The following is a 7,561-nucleotide window of genomic DNA, read 5'->3' on the forward strand; positions in this document are numbered from 1 at the left end:
AACTCAGCTTTGTTTCATATTTTACTTGACGCAGATCTAGCAAGACCAGTAATCATCAAATCAGACTCAGTACTTTGAAGTCACATAGATGTTTCTGATATATTCCCTTCACTGCAACAGGCTGACTTCTAGTTTATAATGGGATGATAAGAGAATGCCCAAGGAACAAGCACAAACTTCAGATCTGGCAAGGGAGTAGCATCCCACCAACAGATGAGCAAGTGAAGCAAATGCCAAACACACCAAGCACCAGCTGAAAGAAAAAGCTCCTTATGGAAGCTGTACGGTGTTCTTGCATCCTACTGTATTGTCACACCATCCCTCCTTAGAGCAGCACCACAAGCACTGCACTAATGAGCAAGCCTTGAAGAAGCATTGTTTCCTTCCACGAACAAGGAAAAAAGTTGGGGGAAACTGGGTTGGAAGTAAACATGCCCATCATTTTCCTCCTTCCTGTGTCAGCAAACAGAGCTGACTGGACAGGAGAGAGAGAGAGAGAGAGAGAACATGCTTCATCTGGCAAAGGGCCGACAGCATACTCCCCACTTGTGCAATGCTACAGCTCAGGGGAAATATGATTCAGAGGACTGTCTGAGTCATAATTTCTTTTTGAGCTCCTTCTGAAGTGGTAAGGCTGTTTTGTCCCATTCCAAGAATGGGACAAGCAAAGCTCCCATCTCATCCTCAATTTTGAAATGTGTCAGGGAGATCAAAAGCACCAACTTTGCAAGGGACAGCAACACATGGTTTTCTACTCACCATTACTTCACTTTGCAGTAATTAAGACAGCTCTATTTTACAACAGTGGAGGGGGAAAAAAACAACACAAAATCAGCCACTGCTAACAAACTGAAACAGCAAAAACATTATCTGTGTTTTCTAAAATGTCTGCATTGTCCTGCTACACGGTTGAGATAATTACATACCACATGTGGAGAACTGTATCAATTGGCCGTCAAATAAGCACTAACAAAGATCATAAATATGCAACATAACTGTGCATTATAATTTAACAGATTTAGAATTTTAACTTCTAAAGATAGAGGGAGGGAAATCATCTGCTAAAGATTATAAAATAACTCAGAAACAATACTGCAATTCATTATGCATTAAAATAGGGCAGTAATTTACGGTACTGTAAACAATTAAATTTTAAATCCCATGTCAGAGGGCAGATTGTAATCAATCTAATTTATACTGTAAGAGCTTATACTTGTAAATATGTTTAATTATGATAAGTTGAGAGATTGAAAACATCCTCCTTTAGCTGTGCCACAATGTGTCTTTGTTCTACTGTTCCAGAATACCCTAAACAGGGAAAACATTGCTAAGCTCCCTAAATCATTCCCACTAAATATAATGAATAATTGTTTTTGTAATCAAGGACTACAGAAATACCTCAGCTACCCCTATGTTGCTAGCCATGACAGAAAAACAGACTGATCCCTAAATGGTGACATGTTTCCCAGCAACCTCTTTGAAACAACACTGAAAGCATTCTGGAATAGGTTGAAACTCTAGCAAATTGTTGAAAAACTCTACAGAGCTTAATGGTAATATACAATGTAGGACAGGAGAGGGCTGATGATCAGAAGGCACTTCTCACTTCAGATCACGTTTGTGTGGCTTTAAGGGAGAAGATGCACTAGATGTGGTTCAGAAGGGCCATGTATACCATGAGTTCTATCAGTTCTGTTACACTGAAAAATGCCTCTTGCAGCTGTATTGCACTGCTATGAAGCAGTCTTTCTGTTAGTACAATGCATCATTATTTGAAGCCCTACAATTCTGAGGCATCTCCATGTCAATAAATTCATGCAGCAACCAGAAAAGTTGATTTGACCATCTTCATCTGTACTCTTCAATTTACATATATGTATATACCTATACACTCATAATACTCAGTATCACTACTTTTGTTGAAATTCTACTGAATTTCAACAAAAACTTCCCTATTTTTAGATGATCCCATGAAAATAATTTGATTAAAAAGAAGTTTAAGTTGCCCAACCCTAGTGGTAGCTCACAGAACACTAAAAATAACCTGTTTCACAAACCGAATATTACTCAGACATTATAAATCAATGTTTCAGCTTTCCATGCAAAGGATGCTTTTTCCTTCTCTCCAACAGAACACAGAAAAGACACAAGAGTCTGATTTGCCTTGTTTATTTTATATTTCTCTTCAAGGCTATGCGCATGCCTGAGATGTTCAACAAATCACTACCTTTGTTATCAAGCAGAACAGTACAACAGATACTGCACTGAGGCCACTAGTTCACATTATGTGCATTTTTGTGGTTTTACTTTACACTAACTTTAAATTAGTCCCATAGATTAAATATCAGCAGCTGGAGTGCATTATGGCTACATCTACTTTAACAAGAAATACGGAGCAGTACAGCAGAATCTGCACAGCGAACAAACCAGTGTTGAAAACTTGATGTCTACTGAACACACATTTGGCAGTTTACCTGATATCATGCAGTACATTAACCGTGCTAATCTATAGCAGCTTCAGGCCTTATTTCATCAGCAAAGAATTCAGTCCGTGTACTCTGAGACCATGCCAGATCACAAATCAAAACAAGGTGATTAGGGATAAATGAGAAATTAATTTTAAGTTCACTTAAAACACTAATGCACATGGGCTCCAAAAATAATACCTCTGATTTCATCATGCTGACCCATGATGTCAGAGACAGATGGTGGAATTATGACAGCGGAGGCTGAACCTTTCCACCAATATCCCATTACACTTTGTTGCTGCATGACAGATGGCAGCAATGGAGCAGTCTGACACAACACCATTTGACATGGAAGTGAGGATGAAGCAAAGAGGTGGGATTGAATCCCCCCATGCAGGAAAAAAAAACGACACCCACTGCCATTCACTGACATTTATGGAGACCAAACAGCAGGTGTGAGCACAGTGAGGGGTGGGTGATACTTCTCAGCAGTTGTGGCAGTGGGGCACCTTCACTGGTGCAGATGCTTTGAGTGAGGTGTACAGGCTCTAGCTCATGGCTTGTAAAAATGCACAGCTAATGGTGGTGACTATGTTGGAAAATAGCGTTCTGTAGCTGAGATTATGTTCAATCAAATGGTGTTTTTGTGTTCTTCATACCTGCTGTAGTTTCCAGGGAAATAAATAGAAGGCATTACTTTTGGAGCAATGTGTATCAATACACCTCAGTTACACTGCTGAAATTCATCTTAAGAGTCATCAAAAAAGAAATTCAGTACACATGCTCCAAGACTTTCCTCTTCAAAAGCAATCACTTAGTCCTAAAATTCTGGTGCAGACCAGGCCTTTGCAATCCAGGCAGAGCAGTTCTGTTCTTTGCTCCACCTTTGCTCATAGTCCTTTCCTTGCAAGCACTATGAGATTACTTCTTTGTATAAGGCAGTCATTGGATTTCAGAAAGGTCATGTTTGTGAAGCAGAACATCATTTACTAAAGCCTGTGTCATTCCTTGTTCAGGAGCATGAAAAAAATATAGAAAGACACTTTACTAGCTTGCATGGACTACCACCTGTAGTGAGACAAGACTGCGCAAGAGAAGTGTGCAAAGCCACTATCACCCTTTCCTGAGACTGCATCAAAATGGCTTCATACAGTGAGGAGCACATGCATTCTCACTCTGCCTTTTCCACATACTGGATGTTGTAGTTTCTATGAATTATTCATTGTCTGAAGAAGACTAAACTCTAAGTTAACACTTATTCTGCAATGGAGATTGGCCATGTTGCTAAGAAAATAGTGAGGCTAAAGCATTTCATTGTGATAGCAGGTTCAGCATCTTTGGAAGTTAGCTATGCCACCCCTGTATGAGAATAGGAGGCACTTCTGAGCTGTCAGTCATAGATACTGCACAAGAAAAATACCAGCCCAAACTCCCCAACAGAAAGTTCAGACTCAGCTGAAGAACACAACAGGAGAGAGAAACAGCCTCCGCATGGAAAAGGGTTTACATGTCAGGATTCCTTAACTTAAATGACCTCTCCTATTCTAAGAAGTACTTTAATAAAGTTCAGGTGGTGCTCCACTACAAGATACCACAGTTCTATACTAAATCTGACCTTACTCCATGGTATTTATCAGAAAATACAATAAAACTGAATTAAAATCTAGCCCATTAACAACAGTGCATTCTTTCCTCTAATTCAGTTGTTCTTACGCAGTTAAAACAAATGCCCTTACATAGAGAAGAATGATAATTCAGACACAGTTAGGAGAGTTCACAGGAATTACTTTCAGAAAATTGTTTCTATGACTAGCACTAGATTAAAAACCCCACGTCTCACTGTGCAGATGAGATGTAGTTCTTTCCCTCTTGTATCAAGAAGAAAGGACAGTTTCTGTCAATCAGAAAATAAAGTAAGGAAGCTTAGTGGCGCAACATCAAACTGCATGAGGAAGAGTCAGTTCATTAAGTGTGGCTGTCATTAAAACAAGTACATACACACTCATTCCCGGAGACAGATATTGCTGTAGAAATTCAGATTCAGACCAATCTGACCTCCAGCAAACAAGTATTGATGCTCAGAGACTGAAGCTTTCCTCAGAAGACACAGATACATCAGACAAAAATGCACTTGAAAACTTGTATTTTCTACCTGTATCGCTACATAACTTCAATCTGGAGAAACACAAATTGCTGGCAACCTCATTTGTCAAAACAAACAAACAACAAATACTGAGAGGTAAATAGATCTTTAACCTAAGGATTATTACAATAATTGCAGAGATGGTATCATCCAGTATAATGATAAAACTTCTTATTTCTAAACTGCTTAGAGGGCATTTAATTAGACCTCCACTTTTTCTTTTCTAAAGTCTAAGAGTTAAAGACATGCTGTCTAACCTGATCACTGAACACTTCTCCTTTATTACAACAGTCCTATACACTTACTAGGTGGCACGATCTAGACCACGTTCTATTTCCAGTTACATACATGAATGTCTTACATTTCTGTTCCACTCTTATTTTTCCAAATAAGTGAAAACCAGTGAATAAACTCTGGTTGCTGAAGTATTTTCCCTGTCTTACTGAGCTGGACATTCAGCCCACAACTGTATTTCAAAGAAGGACACATCTATGTTTCTCTCACTCTACCAGTTGCACAATATTCCACATTATCTCAAAGCTCTCACCACTAAATAACCCAAACAGCAAATAGCAACTACCCATACATAGGAAAACAAGTAGGCAGAATAATCTTACTATTCATTCCTGATCCAGTGAGAAAGTGTTTTGCAAACTTGAGCATATGCATTTGAAAAACAGCATTCTGTGGTTCTTTTCACTGCATGGTGTCACTATCCCCAGTTATACAAAACAGTAAAGAAACAAAGAGTCTGAGCATTTTCTGTAGTCAATTATGTGATAGGATTAGATAGATGGTGAAAGGAATATAATGGAACGAGTAAACAACCAGACCTCCCTGACCAGAGAGGTGCTGAGCACCCACAGTTCCCTCTAGATTAAACTGGGCACCTCTCTAATACATTCACCTTAAGTCTTTGTACCTATAAATCTTAAGATCAAATCTAGACATTTTCATAACTCATAACAAACAGAGGTTTGGTACCATATTAAATACAGCAAGGAAATCTGAGTGCAGGACTTATGGCCTTGTGTAATTTATGCCTGGAAAATGAACAATTCGGGGACTCAATTCAGTGGATTCTACATATTTGTAGGGTTAAGGGAGCCCTCAGGTTGGCTCTTACAATGATCTTTACATAACTTTTGATATCACACACATCTTAGGTTCACAATCGCTAAAAGAGTTTATCTCCAAAATCACTCCATGAAGAAAGTGAGGAACTTTGGTCTCTATTTAGTAGCTGAAGAATTGAAGAAGGCAAACAAAGAGAATCATCTAGTCTAATACTACAATGTGATGGAAAGTACAACAATAGGAGGGTAGCAAGATGTTAAGCTACAGCAAATGAGGACAAGCCCAAAGGCAGCAGCCACAGACACAGAAACAATGAAAGAAAAATAAATAAATAAATTCGCTTACCTACAGAAGACTTCAGGTATGCAGATACCTCCACCAAGATACCTTTGCCTTCATTGCCAATCCTTAAATGAGGTCTGAGGAAGAATGGATCCTGCCTCCACCCCTTCTAATCACTCAGGTGCCTTGCATGGACCTGAGCTCCCCTGGTTGGCCCTGCCTTCCCACCAGTTGTTCAATCACTGCTTCAAGCTGTGACTATGTATTTCTCTGCACCCAAGGATGTAAGGCAGAAATCTAAGAAAGCTTGGAATTTCTGATCCATGCTGTAAGCAGAATCAGGAATTTTTGTTCTCTAGACATAGAGTAATATCCTTTCATTTTCTTATTTGACTGATATGGGGTGAGCAGGAAAGTTTCCCTGTTTACAGAATAACCCAACTATGATCTTGCTGGTGGTCAGCCCTTAAATGGGATCTACGAGAGGTAGAGTCAACCTCCACCCCTTCCTGTAGCTCAGATGAATTACCTTCACCTGTGCTCCCACAGCAGATTCATCACTTGCCTCTACAATTTCCTTTCCATTTTATGTCACGTGTGATACTGAACTAGAATTGTGTTTTCCTTCTATTATTAACCTTCTATTAAGGTTATTACTCTTGCAGGAAAGGTTAAGATGTGCCTAATACAGGCTGTTGATAAGCAGAAGTAACGAGCCACAAGTCTTGCAACATTGTGTGCAAAGCCATTCACCTTTCTATGTTGTAACTGGATTAATAACATTGTTCTTTGGAATCATGGGAGACACCCGCAGGAACTCCTCATGGGTCTCAACATTTCTGCAACAAATGACATAGGGCCCTCCTTGGGCTCAGCACAGAACAAGTACCGATCTCTCCATTACTTCCTATTACAGACATTACAGCTAATTACAGAAACTATAATGAAAACACACATTTCCCCACATCCAAGAGCTGGAATGCAAGAAAACACAGAGCAACTTATCCAACAACGTAACAAGTGTGTGGTGGGAGCCGGTGTCGGGCATCGCTTAGAGCTGTGTGCTCCGGAACGAGTCCGAGGGGGAGCAGACACCCACCCACCCTTGTTTACCCACACACACACACACACACACACACACAAACACAAACACACACACACTTCACTCCCCCCCTCACCCCACAACTCTCCGTCTCCGCCCCAATCAGCAGCAGCGTGGGGCGGGCACCTCTCAAGCGAGAGCTGTGGGGGAAGGCGGCGCCGCCACCCGCTCCGCTCGGCCCGAGGACGCGGCCGCTCATTGGTCGAGAGCCCTGTCCGTCTCCCCGAGCCCCGCCTTCCGTTTGACCCGCCCCCGTCCTCCCGTATCGGTGTGTGTGAGGCGCCCATTGGACGCCGTCCCTCCGCCCCGCCCACTCCCGTCAGCGCCGGCCCCGCCCCCTCCCCACGCACAGGAAACACCCCGCCACAACGCGGTCTGCCCGCAGGCCCCGCCGGCTCCCATTGGCCCGCGGCGCTGTCGCTCCGCCGAAGTCCCGCCTCCCCCGGATAGAGCGCGACGAAACCCTCCTCTAGACCTCCTCTGATTGGC

At 41.6% G+C, this 7,561-nt stretch overlaps 1 protein-coding gene across 9 annotated transcripts in view; it reads right to left on the bottom strand.

Annotated features, from left to right (window-relative positions):
- The window catches only part of NXT2 (nuclear transport factor 2 like export factor 2), a 60,220-nt gene extending 52,972 nt beyond the window's left edge, over positions 1–7,248 (bottom strand). For 6 of the 9 annotated variants that reach the window (XM_085546236.1, XM_085546229.1, XM_085546228.1 and 3 more), the window contains exon 1: positions 6,034–7,138. The gene's annotated coding sequence lies outside the window, so the exon portion shown is untranslated. The other 3 variants (XM_085546240.1, XM_085546239.1, XM_085546237.1) reach the window with 2 other exon arrangements.
- Positions 7,249–7,561: the final 313 nt, after the last annotated feature.

This window comes from Coturnix japonica, chromosome 4, assembly GCF_054131305.1.
Source record: "Coturnix japonica strain WE chromosome 4, WE-NBRP24, whole genome shotgun sequence".
NCBI classification, from domain to species: Eukaryota; Metazoa; Chordata; class Aves; order Galliformes; family Phasianidae; genus Coturnix; species Coturnix japonica.